At 36.1% G+C, this 23,969-nt stretch overlaps 1 pseudogene; it reads left to right on the top strand.

The window, feature by feature from the left end:
• The first annotated feature begins 4,647 nt into the window (after positions 1 to 4,647).
• LOC111549688 overlaps positions 4,648 to 23,969 on the top strand; it is a 156,579-nt pseudogene continuing 137,257 nt past the window's right edge.

The following is a 23,969-nucleotide window of genomic DNA, read 5'->3' as shown; positions in this document are numbered from 1 at the left end:
TGGTGTAGGCAAAAATTTCCTGAGTAGTAAACCACAAGCACAAGCAACCAAAGCAAAAATAGACAAACAGGATCATATCAATTTACAAAGCTTCTGCACAGCAAAGGAAACAATCAACAAAGTGAAGAGACAACCCACAGAATGGGAGAAAATGTGTGCAAACTACCCATCTGACAAGAGATTAATAACCAGAATATATAATGAGCTCAAACAACTCTATAGCCAAAAGTCTAATAATCTAATTAAAAATGGGCAAAAGATTTAAACAGGCATTTCTCAAAAGACATACAAATGGCAAACGGGCATATGAAAAAGTGCTCAACATCACTGATCATCAGTGAAATACAAATCAAAACTACAATGACATATCATCTTACCCCAATTAAAATTGCTTCTATCCAAAAGACAAGCAGTAACAAATGCTGGTGAGGATGTGGAGAAAAGGAAACCCTGGTACACCATTAGTGGGAATGTAAACTAGTGTGACCACTATGGAGCACAGTTTGGAGATGCCTCAAAAAACTGAAAATAGAGCTGCCATATGATCCAGCATTCCCACTGCTGCGTATATACCCAACAGAAAGGAAATCAGTATATCGAAGAGGTATCTGCACTCCCATGTTTGTTGTAGCACCGTTCACAGTAGCCAAGATTGGAAGCAATCTAAATGTTCTTCAACAAATAATTGGATAAAGAAAATGTAGTAAATATACAAAATGGAGTAGGACTTAGCCATAAAAAATGAGATCCTGTTATTTGCAACAACATGGATGGAACTAGAGGTCATTATGTTATGTGAAATGAGTCAGACACAGAAAGACAAGCTTCCCGTATTCTCACTTATCTGTGGGACTTAAAAATCAAAACAACTTAAGTCATGGACATAGAGAGTAGAGGGATGGTTACCAGAGGCTAGGAAGGGTTGTATAGGGCTGGGGGTAGGCTGGGGATGATTAATTGCTTCAAAAAATATATAGAAAATTAGAAAGAATGAATAAGGCCTACTAGTATTTGATAGCATGACAGGGTAACTACAGTCAATAATAATTTAATTGGACATTTAAAAATAACTAAAACATTATAGTTGGATAGTCTGTAACACAAAGGATAAATGTTTGAGGGGATGAATAACCCATTTTACATCATGTGATTATTGTGTATTAAATGCCTATATCAAATTAATGTACTCCATAAATATATACACCTGCATGTAGCCCCCAAAATTAAAACAGAAAAGAAAAGCAAAGAGGCTGGTGTCTGTGTGTTCAGGGAGTGGTCTGACTGGAGAGTTGAATAATCCATTTACACAATGGGCTTGTATAGAGCCATGAAAATAAATGACCTATGGCTAAACATATCAACATGATTGAATTTCAGTAGCATAATATTGAATGAAAAAGCAAGTCACTGAGGACTTTTCACAATAATGTACCCTCTTTTAATTTTAATTTTATTATTCATTTATTTATTTATTTTTGAGATGGAGTCTCACTTTTTCACCCAGGCTTGAGTGCAGATGCGCGATCTTGGCTCACTGCAACCTCCACCTTCCCTGGCTCAAGCGATTCTCTTGCCTCAGCCTTGTGAGTAGTTGGGATTACAGGCATGCACCGCCATGCCTGGCTAATTTTTGTATTTTTAGTAGAGATGGGGTTTCACCATGTTGGCCAGACTGATCTCAAACTCCTGACCTCAGGTGATTCACCCATCTCAGCCTCCCAAAGTGTTGGGATTACAGGGCGAGCCACCAGGCCCAGCATACCCATTTTTTAGAGTTGAAAAACAGGCAACATCAAACAATATGGTTTAAACATACCAACATGCAATAAAAACAATGTAACAAGAAACATTCTGGATGGTATGTGTCCTATTCTGAACAGGATAGTTGGGAGCATTGAGGGAGGGGAAATAGGGGGATGTTAATTTTACATGTTCTTGGAAAAATTATCAGAAATTCAATTTATATCCTACAGCAATACTCCACAAAAAATATTTCCTCTCTTGTCCACTAAAACTCCCCCTTTTTCTGCAAGTGCTTTGGAGCTTATTATTTGCTAAATCCTTAGAAGTTCCTTTCCCATCTACCCAAATCAATAGGCATTATTGGTTTGGGTAGTGGTTTTATGGATATTGATATATTATAACATAAAAAAATTTAAATGCACAAAATACTAACCAAATAAAGTAAGATAAATGAGGTTGACCATACCAATGAGAACACAGTATTGTGAAAAAGGTTTATGATTATGTATTGGGCAATTCTGAGCCCCTGGGTGACATGTCAAGAATTTAAAAGTGAATTAAGAAACTGGCAGTGGGGTATAATGCAGGAAAGGTGGGAGATAGTGACCCAATATTTTCTCTGCCCCATCATGTCCCTGAAACTCACAGCTTGCTTCGTTTACAAGCAGTAAGCAAATATTTAAACTTCATTTGAATTTCTGGGCCCATCCTTTCTAAAGTAGGAAGAACTCCAATGAAGTTGGCATCCCCAACCCTCATTTAAAAGGGGTTCGACTTACGAGCTAATCATGCATCTGGGATCCAGAGGATTAGTCAGAATCACAGGCCTTTCAAGTTACCTGACACATCTGAAATCTTCAGCTTTGTGGGGTGACTCTGCACATTTGCCTTATGTAGCCTCCACTTACCTCCATTTTGGTTTTCTCTGCTACCAACTATCACCACTTCCTGTATCACTCCTGCTGCCTGTAAACACACACACACACACACACCCCACACACACTGTGGCAGCAGTTGATAGCACCGGGCTACTTCATTGGTCTCTATTACTGAATTCTTTCTGTGCCTGATCCTGAATTGTTCAATTCTCTTTCAATACTGAATCCATGTGCAGGCCAGGAGTTCTGCTGCTTTTTCTTTTTTAGGTCACTCTGTGGCTCCAGACCTGCAACTATGGTCCATATTCCCAGCCTTGCGGCTCAGGTCCTGACATTGTTTGACTTCCAGGTTTATTCTGTTACTTGCCTGAAATGTGAGGCTTTTCTGAGTTTGCTCTCCATGGGTTAACTCATTTGTTCATGTTCAACTCAGGCATCTCCTCCTCTGAGGAACCATCTCTGCCTAGTGTGCCCCACTTCCTCCCCCTCTCAGCACTGATAACTCCAGCAAGAAAATTCCTTTGTAATTTTTTATTTGAGGACATGATAATTTTAATATGTCAGCATTCCCAACTTGCCTTTCTAGTGGTTTTTTGTTTGTTTGTTTGTTTGTTTGTTTGTTTAACTCAAGTAGTGTTATTTCTTTGCCAGCTCCTTTTCGTGGGCTTTTTCTGGAGATAATTGTGACAAAAGGCAGAGACAGACAGGACTAGAGGGGCTGCAGAAAAGGGTTTGTTCCTAGATTTGCTTTTGTGATAAAGAATCCATGCAATTGATTAAAAAGTAACATCTAAATCTGAAGCCAGAAAGAAAACTGAAAAGTGACTTGGGTAAACTGAGGAGGAATTTTTAAGAATAGTCTCTAAAGCATTTGCAGAGAAAGAGAGAATTTTAATGGACAAGAGAGGAAACCATGTTTTTTTTGTGTGGGATATTGCTGTAGAACATAAATTGAATTTCTGGTAATGTTTTCCAAGAAGAACATAGAAAGATTGGAATTACTTTTGAATTATTGCCAACCGACTTAAAAAAGTTATTACTACATTAACAGTTCTAGCTCTCTATTTTTGGGGTATTTTTATTAAAAATTATTTTTGGGCCTGTGATTCTTAGCTTCTCAACTTGGACCTCATAAGGGCAGAAATTCTGTGCCCCAAGCAGCTGTATTGTGTCTAGGCACCAGCATGCTCAATAGTTTTTGTTGACTATACAAATACATTGTATTGAGATATACGTTCTAGGCAGGAGCATGAATTCTGTTTTGAGTGCAGTGGAGAGGCACAGCAGGCTTTTTTGCTTTTTAACTAGACAAATAACTGGATTAAATTTCTTTTAGAATTGGTAACTATGGAAACAACCTGGAGGATCACTTGGATATGAGAAGAGAATGGAGAGAGTGAAATCTCTTGTGAGGCTGTAACAACGGACAGTGGGAGAGCTTAGGAGGGCTCAAATTCGAGTCTATCAGAATGAAAACAAGTGGATAAATATAAGAAGCATTGTGTGGGCATTGTTGTTAGGGCTGCCATCAACTCATAGGCATCCTCGGGAAGCTTTTACTTGATCCTTGCATCTGCCCAGCACCTGAGATAATCCCTTGTACTTATATAGAGTTAAGTCAATGGTCACAAGGGCCAGGAATGGATATGAGTTAGAGGGATGTAGACAATAACACTTGTATTGTGAAGCTTAGAAATAAAAATGATGAAGTGGTTATTGAACCAGACATGTAGAAAAAGGACAAGAGATAGAATTAAGGTGTAAGATGATGTGTTTTGTTTGAAACATCCTGATTTTCTATGCTTTAACACAATCATATAAAATGTACAAAGGTTATCTTACTTGGGGCTTGAAAGAGATTTCAGGACTTGAGACATTTTATTTGAGAATGAATTGCATGGAGCTTATCATGACTATGGAAATAGTATTTCTGATGCAATAGCACATACACCGTAGTAAGAAACATGATGTTCTGAAACGTAAACTTCAGGGAACACTTATATTTAAATGTTGTACAAATGGAAACATGCTAGAAAAGCAGCATCAGAATTCAGAGGAGGAGGAGGAGAAACAGGTCACGGTATCTTGTAAAGATGCCAAAGGAGGAAAGAGTTTTCAGGAAGGCATGGCCAGTAATGAGGGACCCTGCAGAGGTCGGTGCAAGCTGGAGAGGAGCTTGGCTTGAGAAAAGGCCAAGAATCAATGGTGGTTAGAGACACTAGTAGTCAAGGAGAATGAGGCTTAAGGAAGTATTTTTTTAATTTAGCACAGTCTTGGTGAACTTTGGTGGAGCAGTTTCATTAGGTGTAGGGACACTGCCCAGATTACAGGAGCCACTATAGAGAATGGGAGAGAAAGGACAGGCAACAAAGAGTGATGCTCTTTTGAGAAGTTTTGCAGTCTAAGAAGAAACTAGTTAGCTTAGGTCGGGAGAGGAGTTGAAGAGGTAGTTTGAATTTATTTGAAGTTTGGCAGAGGGGAGGAAGTGAAAAGGAAGAGTTTGAATATGTGAAGGAAATGGAACAGGCTGATGCAGCAGGATCCTGGAGACCCCAGGGAGGACTGAAAGCTTCCAAGAAACAGGGCTGCTTCAGAGCATGAGTCCTTCTCAAGAATAACATTTGGAGGAGAGAGGGAGGAGAGGTAAGGGAACTCATATCAGAGGGTCTCTGTTAATCCTGGACTGTGGGTACCCTGACAACCTGCCAGGAGGATTCTGGTGGTACATTTAGAGTTTCGTGGTGAATAGAAACAAATTTAGATTATCTCCTTTTGTATGTTTCTAGAACAGTTTAGAGGCTGTTGATTTATCTTTGAAATCCTTCAAGCTCTTTTCAGAGTATATATTTTATAAATACAAAATAGTCCACCTTATTTTACCCACCCCTCAAATGCATTTATAGCCCTTTGCTCATCTTAGAAACTTGGAAAATGCTCATTTTGAATCTGTATATTATGAAACAGCCATTGCAATCAAATTAATCTCTCCAAGTGGTAATTAGCTCTCCATCAGAGTGTTTTCTGCCTATGACATTTTGCCGTGAGTTTTCTGTGGCAGCCCTGGGTGAGTGAGTATAAAGCCAGGAGCCCAAGCAACTCCAGGCCAGGCTGCCAGCAAACCGTTTCCTTCCCAAATGTCAACGCGTCTGGTTATCAAGGCTCATCATACATCACTTTAAAAGGACAATTCTCTTTGGATCATATCAAAATCAGATAACATTATTCCAGACCAACAGCCAAGATTAAAATTGCCATTATACCCTTAGGAGTGGTGTGTATCCAAATGAACCTTATTTATTTATTTATGATTAATAACTGCAGCTAAGGAAAGTTAAGGAAGGTTGTGGGGGTTTTTTGTTTTTGTTGTTGTTTTGTTTCTTTTTTTGTTTGTTTGTTTGTTTTTTTTTGAGATGGAGTTTCGCTTCTGTTGCCCAGGCTGGAGTGCAATAGCGTGATCTCACCCACTGCAACCTCTGCCTCCTGGGTTCAAGCAATTCTCCTGCCTCAGCCTCCTGAGTAGCTGGGATTACAGGCATGTGCCATCATGCCTAGCTCATTTTTGTATTTTTAGTAGAGATGGGGTTTCTCCATGTTGGTCAGGCTGGTCTTGAAGGAAAGCTTTTAAAGTAAGACTGTGTCATCACCCTTAAAAAATGTCCACACTTTTATTCCACGTAGGAAAACAGATTCCAGGGTGGTCTTGCCATTTGGATTACGTCTGTGAGCACCATCAGTTGAAATATGTATAAGTTCTGGTCTAATATATGTGTTGTATCTTGTGTTGTTAGACTAGAAAGGTTTTGCTTTAGGTGTGAGAGATTAAACGAACAACTAAAGCAGTCGTTTAAAGAGGATGGAAGTCTATGCCTCTCTCATTTAAGAGTCTACAGGTACGTAAACCGTGGTTGTTATGGCAGCTCTGCTCTGTGAAATCCTTAGGGATTCCAGGCCCTGTCTAGCTCAATGGGGCCTTATGCTCATAATCCAATATGACAGAGTTCACATTCCAAACAGATCATGGAAGAAGAGATAAAGGAGACCATGGGAAAGAGACACATTGGCGAGAACGACCAAAATTTGCCACACAAATTTTTTGCCAAAATTTAGTCATGCTGCCAGAATTTAGTCACATGGCCATACTTGGCTGTAAAAAAGGGTGAGAAATATATATATATTTTTTCTAAATGCTCAGGAAGTAACCTAAAATGTAGAGGTTACATCACGGATCTCAACTAGGAGTTGGCCACATAGGCGTCTCCTCCTCTGCAAATGCCCTGAAAGGGAATATTCATAGGCATAATTAGCAAGAAGGTAACCTAGTAGATTACAGAAAAATGTGAGGAAGTTTATTTGACCAGGAAACAAATAGAAACTAGCTCTAGGCCTCAAAAAAGAGCTAAGCGTTCTTCATCATCCCTCTCTAAATACAAATTGGTTAACACCCTCTATCTTCACTTTTACTCTTGTATGTGTGGTCTCAGCATCCTACCTGAGATCATCAGTGCTTTGAAGGTCAGCTGCAGAGGGAAGCTGAATACTAGCTATGGAGTGACAGCTTTGTGCGTGTAATTGTTAAGTTGAAAACATATGTTCTACATATACTCATTAGCCTAACAGCCTGGAAAGCCAAAACCATTTACTTAATAGTTAACTTAGCAGCTAACTTGGGATTAGAAACAAAAAATATTGCATCCCAGAGATTAATATTTTTGTGTGTTCTAGTATTTTCTATCCTTAAAAATCTGTTTTTAAATTTTGACTCAGAGTTAAAGAAGAAGTAAACCAATATTTAAAAACTGGATAGTATCTACGACACATGGAAAAACTCTTGGTAGGAAAAGAAGTTATGGTGTTTACTTTATGTCATTAACATGACTTTTAAGCACCCATTAGTAATTAGTTCTTTACCATACTAAAGGTAATGAGTCAGTCAATATTCACCTATTTTTATAAAATACATTACACTTTAAAAAGACATACGAAGCCTTTAATCCTATCATTTAGCATGGTTTTCTTTCATCAGTATAGTTCTCAGTGCTATAAGTGGCTTTGCCATTGATAACTGAGTTGCCGGGTTTCATCTGTTTGCGAGGGCGCGGGCAGGAGTAGTGGCAATCAATAGTACTTGTCTTGCCATTGATTACTTTTCTAATCCTGCTTGGAAGCTTGTTTCACCACGATAACCAGACTCCTCATCTTCTCTAATGCTGAAAAGCAATAGGAAGATGACTGGTAGCATAGCATATAGCATCTCTTCTGTTTTATTTCTTCCTCTTCTTTTCCCTCCTCCCCTCCACTCCTGTTTCCTTTTCTCTTCTCAGTCTTTCCGTAAATCTTTCTCTTTCCTTCCTTGCTTCCTTCCTCTCTCTTTTTCCTTCTTTTCCCATACCCTACCCTTCTTTTCCTCCCTTTCCTGAGCTTTCTTTAACTTTTCTTTATTTCCCTGTTTAAAGAAAGAAAACACATCCAAATGGTGAATCAGACTTTGCAGCATAAAGATAATACATCTGAAGCAAATTCTAGATCTAAGCCTTCAAGTTCTGGATCCAAGATTAGATTGCTTAGACAATCAATGAGAACAGAGTCATACACTAAAAGATAAATGAAAAGAAAAGAGATACACTGACACATACACAAAAGAAGGTGAAAATAGCTTCTTTTTCTTCAAAGAGAAAGTCAGCTCTATACAATGATAGGGTAAGCAGCTTACAAATTTGAAAGTGTATTTTATCAGTAAACAATTTTGATCTCTCATCTTCAATATATGCATCTTTATAAGCTTTTCAATAATATATTCTGGCACTAAAATATTAAGCATTAGATAACTAAAAGGATTAGCTGTAAAATATATATGAATGTTTCTGTCTCTATCATCTTGCCATTCTTCGATAGACTGCTCTCTCTTTTTGCCCACTCCAGCTTAGACACCTTTAATATGTATGTATTTCATGTGAGCACAAGTTCTGAAAAATGTTGGACTTTCCAAATGCCAACCCTTAAGCAGTGATTCTCAGACAGTCAGCTGACTGATTGGGGTTTTGAACCCCCTGGGAATATATAACTACGAGTGCCCAATAATTTGCTCATAGGTTCCAAGAGCTCAACTGAGAAACTTAGGATAGTGGTGTCTAACTGGAATGTAGTTCCTAAATTATTACAAAGCAATAGGAAGGGTGGTAGTGGTGTCTTATATCCTGGGATAGAGGATGGTGGGTTAAGACTCCTTAAAGCTGGAAGAGTTGAACTTTTGTAGGTTATGAGAAGCACCCAAGTGAAATTTTACTACAATATGTGTGCATTTCATAAAATGGGACTAGTCAGTATACACAGTATTTAGACCAGTGTTGATGGGTCTTACTCTGTCTAATTAAATTCAACACACATTACTTGTCATCTTCCCTGCTTTAGGAACTGCATCAGGTGTTATAGAAGTAATAAACAGTTGAGTAAGTCACTGGGACATTCATGACTTCACAAGTAACAGAGAGACTCAATATTGAAAATTAAAAAACAATCTAAGAGAATATGATATAGTTGTGAATCAGGTTCAGAAGAAGCAGGTGAGAAACGATTAACTCCAGAAAGAGGCATTTAAGAAAAGGGAGATTCGATCTTGGTTTTAAAAAATTCAGGTAATAAAAATAAATGGGATGAGGCAAAGAGATAGGCTATGACGAAGTTTTGGTTCTTATTTCATCATTAATTAGCTCTGTTGACTTGGTCAGAATATTTACTTGTTGAAACTTCAACTTTTTATCTTTAAAATTAGACCTTTTGACTTTATGGTCTTCAACAAGTCAACACATTTATTCGTGCACCCATTGCATTTTAGGGGAAAAGCAATAAGACAGTATTTTCCCTTAGGGAGCTTTCAGTCTATTAGCGGAAAAAGACAAGCAGACAAATGACTAGACTTAAGGCTGTTCTGTGAAAAATTTGATAGCCTAGGAAGTCCATAAGAAAACACTGATCATGGTTATCATGATTACAACAACTGATATTTCTTCATAATTATATGTACAAGCTTTACCTGCATTACTCAGATTACCTCATATAACTAACATGGAAAGTATAGGAGTTTCTTCTGCATCCTCTTCTTCATCTTCTTCTTCTTCCTCCTTTCCCCATTTTGTGGGAGAAGAAACTAAAGCTTGGACAGGTTAGGCAATGCTCCCAGGTAACAAGGTAGTTAGTGCTAAAGTTGATGTTTAAGTGCAAACAAGTCAATGATAGATTTTGAGATATTAATCATTACACTCCCTGACCTACTTCATTGTTCTCCATAGCTATGATTATGGAAAGCAGTCAGGGCTTGACTTGATGAAAGCAAGAAGATAGCATGATAGATAAATGATCCATGTCAGAGATTTTTGCAGATTATTAGAGATTCAACCATAAAACTAAGATTGAGGAGCAACATATTAGATCCACCAATTAAGAACTGAGGGAAGCTGGAGAAGTGGATAAGATTACAAGGTAGGGATATATAGGCTTTGTAAAAAGAACCAGGAGTGCATCTACTGAAACTGGAGTTCAGTGCAAGAGTTAACTATTAGGAACAAGGCGTGAACCCAAGTACTGGAAGAGAATACAAAATTAGAGAAGTGCTAATGGCAAATTGTGGTAGAAGAGGTTGTTATAATGCCTCCAAGTAGCGGATCTCTGACTTTGGGTTAGATTGAGCCTAAAGCCTGGAGTAGATTATATTCTGTGAGTGATGATATGGCATGTGGTTTCAGAACACTTGCTTCAAGATGCACATGCCTATTTTGTAATGCTATTTACACCACTTACTCAATGTAAGCTATTATTTGACTTCTCTGAGCCTCAGTTTTGTTACCTGTGAAGTGGGTAAAATGATATATTTTGAGTTGTTTTATTCATCAAATTATTACATGATGTATATAAAGCACCTAGTATGGAATGTGGTACAAACTTAGTGTATTGACAGCAAGTAACAGAAACCTCAAGATAACCATGGCTCAATAGGACAGAAATTAGATTTTCTCTCACATGAATGCAGGCAAGCTCAGGGTTGGTGTGGCAGCTTGAAAATCATCAAAGTCTCAAGCTCCTTCATTACTTCTTGTTCTGCCATGTGTATCATGTATTCCACATTGTGGTCAAGACGTTTACTCCAGCTCCAGCCATCATCTCTGCATTCCAGCCAACAGCAAGGAGGCTAAAGGCACTTCCTAGAAGTTGAAAATACACCCTTTTTCACATTTTATTTGCCAAAACCTAGCCATAGAGATAAATTAGTCACATGTGAATCTGGGAAATGTCTTTAGTCCATGTAACCATGCCCAAAGCTGAATTTTGGGTGTTACATTATTGTAAAAGAAGGAGAGAATGGATAGAGAGAATAGAATAGAGAGAAGTAGAGTCTTTGGCAGTTTGTAATGATACCACCAGAAGAAGTACTTTAGTAGTTATAGTACTTAATATGGGAGTAGTAGGACACTCCATTTGTGGGAATTAGGTGAATTAAATGAAAACTCTGGAGGAAATTGGAGTTTTGAATAGCCAGTCCTGAAGAATGTCAGGTTTATACATAGGATTTGATTAGTAGAAGTCAGGCATTGAAGTTTGAATTTTAGAGTTAAAGACACCTAACTAATTACTAAGCCTGTTTCCTCTTTTTACTGAACTCAGAGGTAGACAATATTTTTCAGTTTCCCTTGCAGTTACGGCATGAAACGTTAGCTGATAAAATATGAGTAGAAAGATCATAACTTTCACAGGCCTGGCTCATACAAAACTTTCCATAAGTGGTCTTCCGGGTTCTTTTTCCTTCTAAAGCAAGCTAGGAATCCACTAGTTTAACATAGCAAAGCATAAAATAGAAGGAGCCTGGATCCCTGCATCACTGCCTGGGGGACAGTAAAATTCAGAAGAGTTTCTTTTTTGTAGAGATAAAACTTCCTTGATAAAACCTTCTAATGGCTTTCGAATGTGCTTGGAATAAAATTACAACTCCTAATCAGGGCTTTCAGGACCCTACGTGAAGCAGTCCAGGCTTCTATCTATACTCACTTCTCATTTGTCTCTCCTCTATCGTCACTTTACTGGTTCACTCTTCCCTCAACATATTGACCCTCTATCTGCTTTTGAGACATGACAAGCCCATGCTTATTTCAGAGTCCTCTCTCTCATTCTTCTTTCATGGCTGAATCCATTCACTTTATTCAGGTCTAAGCTTAGAAATCTTTTTTAAAATGAGTTTCTTCTTGTACCCAGTTCCCATCATTCTTGCTGCCTTTAAAAAATTTATCTTTGAATTCTATTATTGATTATCTATCTATCTATCTATCTAGCTAGCTAGCTATCATCTTTCTATCCATCTGACCTCCTTGAAGTAGAATATAATATTCACGATGGCAAGGACCTTGTCTATTTTGTTATTTGTTATTCTGCATCCTAGCACTAGGATAGAGCTTTGTGCATTGTAAACATTCAGTAAATATTCATGGAAAGATCCAAGAAGATTTTTATTTCTTCTTTTTCAAACTGAAATTTTCCCCTTATCAAATGTAGAAACTTTTTCTTCTGCATAATGAGATTTAGGAATCTATGTTATTGCAACGGACTGGAGAGCATAGACTCATGTATGTGCTGGGTGCTATAAATGCTTGATAACACGGATATTATTTAAATACAATATATACTATATCTGTATATACATCAAGTAGACACAATATTATTCAGTATATACACAGAGTGTACAATAATTGTGAATTGATGTAAAATGTAGACACTTTATAGTTTCTAAATCTCCTCATCTAGACTGTAAGTTATTTGATGTCAGGGGCCAATTCTCCTATGTTGTTCTATCCTCTCAATACATTATAATTAGTCATTATTTGAAACACCTGCTTATTAAATGAAGAAGAAAGCATTAGTAATAATTTATATTCTCACATGACTACTCTAGAATTATTTCCAACAAAGAAATAATTTACTGACTGTCAGGTGCATGATAGTCGTGCTTTTCTCTTTGCCCTGCTGGGATGAAGTCCCAGCCATGATGGTACCCCTAATAATTTCCAGTGCCAAGAAGAGGGTAAGATGTAGTATGGGAGCTTCTGAAGATTGAGGGAGATCTATGTTCGGTGTATTTAGCTAGCTGGTATGGTTGATTGGCTTCTGTAGTAGATAATTTATAAATAAAAGAGATAATGAGGTTGTGCAAGGTAGACAGAGATACTCACTTCTAAAACAAGTAAATTAATTTAAAGTTAATTGATAAAAATGTGAAAAAATGAGCCAATATAATGCTGGCTACAAAAATCAGCCAGAAGGCCAACATACCAGACACGATATCGAACTTCCAGATTATGTGCAAAAATATCTCTAAACACCTCAGTTTTCATGTGGGGACTGCTGCTTTCCTAGCCAACTCTACCTTTACCACTCAAAATATTAAAGATAGTTTAAATTTAAGCATTTATTATTTATTTTTGGTGATAACATTCAAAATCCTCTGTTTTAGCTATCTTGAAATATACAGTACATTGTTATTAGCTACAGTTACCCTCTTGTAAAAGATTTTTTATTTAACATATGTGGAAAGATACTGGTAAAAATAATCCAGAACATATTGTGATTTTTACCTCTGGGTCTATCTGTTATGGGCAAGAATAGTTATCCTCTGCCAAGGCAACTGCGTCACCTGATCATTGGATCTGCACCTGTTCTTCACAGGCAAAGCAGTTAATAGTCTCAAGTTCCCTAAGTGAAAACAACATAAAAACATTCTCTAGTGTGCCTTTTCATTATTTTGCAAAAAAAAATAAAAATAAAAAACCCAACCAATGAAACAAATAAGCTAATCATGGTCATACGTTGCTCATCTGGCTCTAACTATACAGCTTCCTGAGGGCTGTTTAGTTTTATGGGGAGACAGACTTTGTATCGCTCCTGAGATAAATGCAGCCATGTCCTTTTCTAAAGCGAAAATATGCTGGCTGAACAAGGAAGCTCTAGCTCATCTTTGCTGGGCCCAAGGGAAGTCAATGAGTCATTAAGATGAGCAAAGCTCTAGACTGATCTGAAGAGAAACAAGGGAAAGTTCCGATGAATCTATGTGTAAACGTTCAGCAAGTGTCTGGTTTGGAAACATTTTTCTAAGCATAAATACAGTGTAAAGAATAATGAAGGAAAATGGATATAGCTCTGAGTACCTAATTGAAAAATATTCTTTGGAGATTAATATCACAAACATTCATTCATTCTATGCACATTTAATGAGGGCTTTATTTTATTTGTTTCAGGTCTTGTGTGAGAGCCTGGATATACAGTGCTGAGTAAAACGGAGAGGGTCCATGGCTGCTTGGACCATAGAACATCTAGAGAAAAAGACAGATCTTGAAAAATATTTGGGTGAGGTATTCTGCGAATATGGTTACCCAAACACAACTTTCTTCCCACCCCCCTATTTCTATAACCTAAATCCAAGTTACTTGTCTCTACTGATACAAATGGCTCCAGGGCCCTATAAGTAGATGTGTAAAGATGATGCTGTGGGTGTTGTTGGCTTCCTAGTGGAGAAAACTGGTATCAGGATGTTTTCCCTAAGGCCTGGAAAGCAGCTGGAGATAACCATGAGAGCCTCAGTGTAAGATCAGAGAGCGGTGGATCCTGTTAAGAGCTTGGCCTTCAGAGATGTGTAACCACTCATGCAGAAGGTTCTCATTAGCTGCAGAATAACTTGCTAAGTCTCCTTGACTGCATGAGGCAACTAGTAGCCGAACAGACAACTGAGTACCCTCAAGTTTGGAGAGGACAGGAACACCCAAGAACAAGGAGTCTCCCCGGAAGTCAGCAATGAACTGGCTTGTGTGCCATTAGCACATGGGGATAGGACACATTTCCTCCCACTACTTATGAGAATGCTGCCACTTAGGGAGCTTTAATATTGGCAGAGCCTTAATGAGCAGATACAGAGAAACAGCCACCCATCTATAGGGACAAAAGCCAGGAAAAGGGAGATCAATTAGAGCAAATAGAACCCATCCCTAGTGAAATGAGAGCAGCTAGAAGGGACAAAAAATGAAGAGAAAAATAAGGACAACTTTTGGATCTAAGCATTATTTTCTCAACTCTATATAAATGAAGAATGGAAGGATTTCTGCTAAAATCTGAATTATTAGCCTGAACATCAAGTTTAAAAAATATTCCAAAGCACAGAGGCAAGTACAGATTAAAGACATAAAATGGAAACCATAAGAGAGTTAGTGGATAGATATGAGAGAATTAAAAAGTGAAAAATGGAGATTGCAGGAGGAGAATGGAACAGATACAAGAAAGGAAATAACTACTTTAAAGTTTTTTTTGTTTGTTTGTTTGTTTTTTGTTTTTTTTTTTTTTATTTTTTTTCTGAGCTAAAGAAAGTCCAAGTTACCAATTGAAAAGGCTTAATAAATTCCAGACAGGATGGATGGGAAAATGCATTCACCTAGGCAAATTCTGGCAAAATTCCCAAGTTTGCAAGCATCCATTCAGAGAAACAAGTAGTTTACAGAGGCACAGAAAATCAAATTCATGTTGGACATCCCATTCGCAACTGAAATGAAAGCCAGTGAAATAGCAGCTATAGATTACTAGGAGAAAAGAACTACCACCCGAAAATCCAAACCCAGCTATCTATCATTTATACATCAGGGCAGAAGATTCAGGGGACTTGCAATGTTCTTGAATGATGAGACTCAGTATCATAAAATTTAAGTTTTTGAGAAACGAATTTGTAAATGTCATACATTTATAACTTGGGAGGGTACCAACAACTTTACTTGTAAGTAGAGAAAATTGGATTAAATAGCCTTAAATATAAATAGTATTAAACATTAAAATATGGCCAAATATATAAATTATGGTATGACTCTTTTTAAAATCAGGTATCGTAATACTAAAACACAAAGCCTTTATAACCATATCAACCTAATGTTGACACAGGACTAAACAAGTTATGGAAGAAAATAGAAAATACAGAAATAGACCATATAATTATGTACATGAATTTATCACATGCCAAAAGTAATACTTTGATTTACTGGGAAAAAGATGAATTATTCATTAAGCAATGCTGGGCCAACTGGCTATTCATTTTGGAATAAATAATAGGGAACACAAATTTTATGCCACATACAAAGTACAGGTAGATTAACATTAAATTCAAGAGAAAAATATAAACCCATTAAACATCTTGTGAAAAACATTAAAAATGCATGTGAAACCAAAAAGATGCTTTCTTAACCAACACAGAGGAAGCAGAGACATATAAAAGGAAATAAACATCTTTGACTATTTAAAATGTGAAATTTTTATGCAAAATATTACAATGTTGAAACATAAATATTACAATGTTGAAACATGTTTGATCTGGAATAAAAGACAATGTAATATGTACAGCACACAGAGTTAATTATCTATAATATACCAAAAATATTTTATAAAGTGACAAAAACAAGGCAAAGGAAAATAAATAGGTAATCTAGTGGATAGGCAATACACAGGAAAGGATAAATCCAAATAGGCAAGAAATTCATAGGAAGATTTCCAACTTCATTAACAGTAAGGGGAATACGAATTTAAATAACCATGATATATAGTTTCATGCTCATTAGGCTGTAAATATATTTATAATTTCTGGCCAGTACATGAAGAAAATAGAATGTTATGCATTGCTTGTAGAAATATAAGATTTTACAGCTTTATAAAACAAATTGATCTGACCACATCTATAACAATATAAAATACATGTATTCTTAAAAGTAGTATATAAATCCTTGGATACTAGCTACTAGAGATAAAGCATCAGGACATAAAGTATATATCTGTAAGGATTTTTATTTCATCATTGTGCAGAGTAGCCAAAAACTGGGAGCAAAGTTAGTATTCAACAATAGATAAATAATTGAAAATTTTTTTGAGATGGATTCATTCTGTTGCCAAGGCTGCAGTACAGTGGTACAATCACAGCTCACTGCAACCTCTGTTTCCTAGGTTCAAACAATTTTCCCACCTTAGTTTCCTAATCAACTGGGATTACAGGCACGCACTACCACGCCTGGCTAATTTTTGTATTTTTAGTAGAGATGGGATTTCACCACCTGGACCAGGCTGGTCTTGAACTCCTGGCCTCATGTGATCCACCCACCTTGGCCTCCCAGAGTGCTGGGATTACAGGAGAAATGATTGAATAAATTAGCATTCATCTGTACCATGGAATATCATGTGGCCATAAAAAAATGAATACGTGTCTTAGAGACTATCCTGTGGTATTATTGAATGACAATAGCAAAATACAAGAAAGTATGTAGAAAAATGACAAATAATGGAATATTATTCAGTCATAAAAAATAATAAAATCTTGTCATTTGCAGCAATATGTACAAACCTGAAGGAGGTTAAGTGAAATAAGCCAGGCACAGAAAGATAAATGTTGCATGTTCTCACTCATACATGGGAGCTGAAACAATTGATTTCAGGAAGGTAGTGAGTGGAACGGTGATTACCAAAAGCAGGGAAAGGAGAGGGTGGTTAGAGTTGAAGAAAGGTTGGTTAATGGGTATGAAAATACAGTTAGAAGTACTAAATTCTAGTGTTTAATAGCACAGTAGGGTGACAATAGTTAACTAATTTATTGTATATTTCAAAATAGCTAGAAGACAAGATTTGAACTGTCCCCAACACAAAGAAATGATAAATATTTGAAGTGATCAATACCGAATTATCTTGGTTTGATGATTACACACTCTATGCATGTATCAAAATATCATGTGTACATAAATATGTAGAACTATAATGTTTTAATAAAAATAAAATTGAAAAAATAATATATTATAAAAGAAAAATAATTTCACATATTGTGATAAGTGTTATAAAGAACTTCAGGGAGCTAGAATGGCATATAAAATGTGTTTTCCCTGAGGAAGTGACATTTAAAATAAGACACAACGAATATATAAGTATTGGCTAGGTAAAGAGGGAGGAGGGTATTGTTCTAGATAGAATGGCACATGAGCAGGTTGCATGTTGGGAGAGAATTCATACTGGCACCAAGGAGGAATTATGAGAAATCTAGAACGATAGGGACTTCGTAAAGGAAGAGCAGCCTAGCTTCAGAGGAGATTGGAGGAGTGGGCAAATGGGTATGTTTTTGACATGTAAAAAAGCTTGGTTTTATCCCAAGAGCGACGAGCAGTCTGTAAAGGGCTTAATTAAAGCAGGAAACACCATATCATCTGTGTTTTAAGTGACACTGGCTATGCGGTTAGGTGGCATTTGTATTGTAGTGGGCAACAGTGAATGTGGATTGTTTGGTTTACAGACCTGAAAGGCTTGGCCACTCAAAGGTAAGTTGGATAAGGATAGAGGTAGTGATGTTAGAAAGAAGAAAAAGAATGTTATTTTATTTTTATTAGTTTTAAAATTATTTTATTTCATTTCATGTTAGACAGAGTCTCTCTGTTGTCCAGGCTAGAGTGTAGTGGTGCAATCATAGCTCACTGCAGCCTCGATCTCCTGGGCTCAAATGATCCTCCCACCTCAGTCTCCCAAGTAGCTAGAACTACAGGTATGCACCACTGCACTTGGCTATGTTTATTTTTATTCTTTGTAGAGACAGGGTCTTATTATGCTGCCTAGGCTGGTCTCTCCTGGCCTCAAGCAATCCTCTCCCCTTGGCCTTCCAAAAGAAAAAAAGATTTCAAATATAATCCATGTTTTAGTGAAAACGTTTTACAAGTATGTTAGGTAACAGTGTTATTAAAATTAGTAAAATTGGAAACAATCTAGCTTTAGAAAATGATAAAAACAAATTTTAGAATACCCTTTTGATATACTATTTGTATTCTACAAAGATTAAAATTATGTCAGCAAAGAAAATATAATGGCGAGAAAAATAATAGTGATAAAATGTTTAAGGCGATGTTTGTACAGTGTATATTGTGATCTAGCTATGTAAAAAAAGGTATTTGTGTGTATGTATGTATACATCAATTCAGAAAGTGATCATGATTTCCCCCATTATAATTTTTTGTGGTTTCCAAGTTTTCTCCAGTGACTACAAATTACTCTATTAATCAGATTTTTAAATAATTGGAGGATTAAAAGCTGCTTAATCATGGATCTTTCAGATGTTTATTCAGATGGCTGAATTAGTCAACTTTGTTTTTATCTTGTTTATTTAAAAAAAATTCTTCATCTGTACTCAGATTTCAAGTTATTTTCATCATTATTTTCTTTAAGTGTTTTAATATGTAGAATAAGTTAACTTACTAAAAACATAGGCAGATTTTAATTAACTTCAGAATTCAAAAGCCATTTCTTATTTCTAGTTTACTTGGCTGAAATTCTGGAACCCATGTTACTGAATCCAACATACTATAAATGCCTATATTTAGAGTGTCATAAAAAATTTCAGTTGTAAAAAGTTCAAAAGCAGTGAGAGAAACGACAATGGTGAAAGTTAATTAAATCATAATTCTGAAATCTGCCTATGTGAAGAACAAACTTTTATTCTTAACATGGATGTGGAAATATTAAACTGGTCTGTGTTGATTAGATAGAATATTCTGTCTCAATTAACAAGAAAACTCAGTTCTATTTGGATTTTCATAGTTTAGACATGACTGGGTTTTGACCACAGGGCTGATAAACTGAGAAATGTGTATTCTCATATGTGAAATAAGAGAAACTTTACATTTGTAATATATGTTTATAATAGTATATAACACACACATAATAATACATATCAAAGTATTATACATATTTTTAAATTTCCCAACCCTTTACTTTTCAAATTTTTAACATGCTTCTGAGATATATAAAAATAAATTCATTAAAGTTAATGAGGTTTTCTTTTTACTTATAAAGGTATTAAAAATATATATATATATATGAGAGTATGAATCAGCATTTTACTTTCATTTTGATCGCATAAGTATTTCATATTGTGATTTTCTTGTATTTCATTTAGAATTAAATTCCTGTGGATATCTTTTTCTAGTTTAAAACTATGTACTTGTGATATAATACAGTAAAATAATATTCACATATTTGTATATATTTTACCTGCCTTTGGAGTTAATTCTCATAGTGAATATCTAAGCTGTAAGAAACAAAAAAAGTTGTATTAAGTAGAGTACCTGGGAGAGTACTGTATAATTTATACATGTACATACACAGTCATCCTTCCATATCCATGAGGGATTGGTTTCAAGCCTACCCCACCCTAACGTCCCTCTCCACTGGGAAGGCACCCAAATCCACAGATGCTCAAGTCCCTTATATGGGACTTGGTGGTGTGGTATTTGCATACAACCTATGAACATTCTCTTGTGTAGTTTCAATCATCTCTAGAGTACTTATAATACCTAATACAATGTCAGTGCTATGTAAGTAGTTGTTTTACTGTACGGTTTAGGGAATAATAACAACAAAGAAAGTTTTTACATGTTTTGCACAGATGCAACCATCCATTTTTTTATCAAATATTTTTTACTGTGATTGGTTGAAGCTGTGAGTACAGAACCTGTGATACAAAGGGCTGACTGTGTATATGCACGCCCACACACACACTTACATACATATATGCATAAGTATAAATATTTCCAAGTATATTTATGTTACATAAATATTCTAAATTATAGGTAAGTATTTATAATTCTTATACATTTAAATATCTATGCATAGGACTAAATCATAAGGTATTAGCTGGGCATAGATGCTGAAAAATATTTTAAGTAGCTAATCCTTTGCTTATATGCAAATTCTGCAATTAAAGCAGTAATTTTCTTTCATAAAATTATTTAAGTAGTTGGCAGAATTTAACTTTTAAGCAGGTTAAATAGTTCCCTTGTTTACACTGCTGAAACTTTGCAACCTAAAAGATATTATCTAGGAAGGTAGATTAAAACTCAACCTGCTTGAACTACTATATATCCCAAAATAATAGAATCAGAAAATGAGATTTTGCTGAATTATGTATCAGTTGATTATGATACAATGGTTTGATAAAGGAATACTTGATTCGGGTAATTCATTGTGTGAATATTCAGTAAATGCCAGTGGGATAAAATTAGACTGAAGGGAGGGATTATGAAAGCAAACTTTCCACTTGTTTTACATAAAATTTACAATTTCACATCTCAAACTGTGATTAAAATATTTGAAATTATATTTACATTGTATTAACTTGATAGGATATGTTGAAAAATATGATTTCTAAATTTTAGTTTAATCAGATTTAAGAGGATTCTCATTCATTTTGCAATATCATATCCTATCCTTTACAACCTAAAATACTGTAGTGAATTGTATATGTTGTAGCCTCTTCTGTTGTAGCCATACATCTAGGACCACAAAACACAGTAAAACAAAACAAAACAAAACAAAACAGCAGCAGTAAAAACCCTGAAAATTTGTTTGGAAACTGGAACTTACACAGAAAATAGTAGAAGACTTAGATTTTATCTAGAGAAATCATTCTCTTTAGGACTAGCTAGCAGATTAATAACTAAAAATTTTCTGAAATTTCTGCTTTTTCTCATTTTTGCTGGTAATGAAAAGCAATTTCCATTAGAGGAATATAAAGTAGAGTTGGAAGCTGGCATAGTCCTAGAATATTAGAGGTTATAAAAGCAACCTGTTAGATTCACTGACTACTGCTATCATTTCTCACATGAATGTGCTAGACTCAGAGATGACTCACTTCTGTTTGCACAGCAATCATTGGTGGGATAGGATTGAAACCAAAGTTTTCATAGTTTTTGTCTTATTTACCTTCTTTTGTAAAACCAATTTGTTAGAGGCATATTCATACAGATTAGCTATTCATCATGTCACTTACCACTAGTGGGGACATGGTGAAATGATTTTAGATGGAAAATAAATACCATCTATTTTAATAGTTAAATATATATTTTGATACGTGCAAATACAACCACACTTACGTTTTCACTGGTGTTGCCTAGGATGTCTGCTTAAACTTTGCTTCAAATAAAATGAACCATAAAATAATTTATACAATATAACAAAAATATTATATATGCAGTAGTACAGATGATACATGTATGGCCAGCAGTCTAATGACAAATATGTATATGTATGTGTATGTGTGTGTGTGTGTGTGTGTATATATATGTGTGTGTATGTGTGTGTGTGTATATATATATGTGTATGTACACACACACATACACATTATATATATATATATATATATATATAATTTCTGAGTTTTCTCATTTTTGCTGATAATGGAACAAAATTTCCCTTGGAGGACCAAAATTTATAATCTTGGTTTTTGAGTGGTTAAAGTTTGTGAAATGTTGTTTTATGTTAAAAATATCCTTAGAACTGTGATGACCATAAGTTCCCTAGAAATCTAAATTATTGAGCCAAATAAACATGAAAAAATAACGTTAGAACTCTGATGACCATAAGTTCTCTGAAAATCCAAATTATTGAGCCAAAAAAATTGAAAGACTAATACAATTATTTAATTAAATTAGCATGTGTTTTTTATTTTTGCCAACAGCAAGCCCTTTAAAAGAAAAAAAAAAGTTACTCTTTTTCTCTTGTGTAAATTAATTGCCTTATTTTCATCACCTTTGGTTTATACTCTCGGAATTTCCAAGCTGGACTAATATAAAAATCTTAGAATGATTTTTGTGCCTTAGTCTTACTCCCTTCCAACTATACTCCATGATATTAAGAGAAATATTTTTTTAAATAAAACAAATCTAATAACTTTAATCTCCCACTTAAAAGAACATCTTGGAATGGCATCATTTTGCTTACAGAACAAAGTCAGGAATATTTAGTGGGACTCCTCTCCAACAGTTTCAGCCTTTGTCTTTCCATTCCTTTTTCATCTCTCTCTCCATTGGACAACTTTCTGTTTCCTGGTGCTGTTCTGTTCTGGACCTTCATGTAAAGGTTGATGTATTTCAAGACTCAACTCGTTCATATAATCTTTCCCTCATTTAATGAATGTTTATTGAGTGCTCCTTGTATCATTTATTGTGCTAGGCAAAGTGCAAACAGACATGTTTCCTTAATGAAGTTTGCAGTTCAATGCAAGAGAAACATTAGGGTAATCTATACAGTTAAAAATGGCACTATGGTTTTTGAAGAGAAAAAAACAACAAACCTCTGGCGATATAAGAGAGTAAGAGGAGGGCAGGCGCGGTGGCTCACGCCTGTAATCCCAGCACTTTGGGAGACCGAGGCGGAGACGAGGTCAGGAGATCCAGATCATCCTGGCTAACATGGTGAAACCCCGTCTCTACTAAAAATATAAAAACCTAGCCGGGAGAGGTGGCGGGCGTCTGTAGTCCCAGCTACTCTGGAGGCTGAGGCGGGAGAATGGCGTGAACCTGAAAGGCGGAGCTTGCAGTGAGCCGAGATGGCGCCACTGCACTCCAGCCTGGGCGGCAGAGCCAGACTCCGTCTCAAAAAAAAAAAAAAAAAAAAAAAGAGTAAGAAGAGAAACTTTTATACAAGGGACTAGGGAAGACCTGCAGAGTTGATACTTAAAATGAGAGCAGTAGACCAGCCTGGGCAACATTACAAAACCCTATCTCTACAAAAAATTAAAAAATTATCCAAGTGCAGTGGTGTATGCCTGTAGTCCCAGCTACTCAGGAGGCTGAGGTGGGAGGATCACTTAAGCCCAAGTCTGCGAGATTGAGGGCACAGTGAACCGAGATCACGTCACTGCACTCCAGCCTGGGCAACAGAGCAATACCCTGTCTCAATCAATCAATCAATCAATCAATCAATCAATCAATAAAACAAAAAATAAAATGAGACCTGAAGCCAAAAGACTGTCTCTTTCAGTTTCCTGTTACTGCTATAACAAATTACCACAAACGTAATGGTGTCATACAACACAAATTTATTATGTTACAGTTCTGGAGGTCAGAAGTCCTTGTCATGGGTCTTATGGGTCTAGAATCAAGCTGTGGCAGGGCTGCATTCCTTCTGGATAACCTAGGGAAGAATCTACTCCTTTTTTTTTTCAAGCTTCCAGAGGCTGCCCCTATTTCTTGGCCTGTGGCTGTCTTTGATTTTCAAAGCCAGCAGTCACATCCCTCTGACCTCTGCTTCTCTATCTTCATACCTCCTCTATTATTAAAAATTCATCAGAACTTTTTTTCCTTAGGTTTAAAATAGTGGTTAAGTATGTGGACACTGGCTCCAGGCCATGTAGGTTGGAATCCCAGCTTTAATACTCACTGGCTGTGATATGGAGCACATCTAAAACACAAACACAAAAATAAACAAAACAACTTTTGATGCCTAGTTTCCTCAAATGTAAGGTGGGGCTGATGATGGCACTGA

Source organism: Piliocolobus tephrosceles, chromosome 7 (assembly GCF_002776525.5).
Source record: "Piliocolobus tephrosceles isolate RC106 chromosome 7, ASM277652v3, whole genome shotgun sequence".
Classification (NCBI taxonomy): Eukaryota; Metazoa; Chordata; class Mammalia; order Primates; family Cercopithecidae; genus Piliocolobus; species Piliocolobus tephrosceles.
The sequence above is the reverse complement of the archived record's forward strand: the minus strand, read 5'-3'. Positions and strand labels throughout refer to the sequence as shown.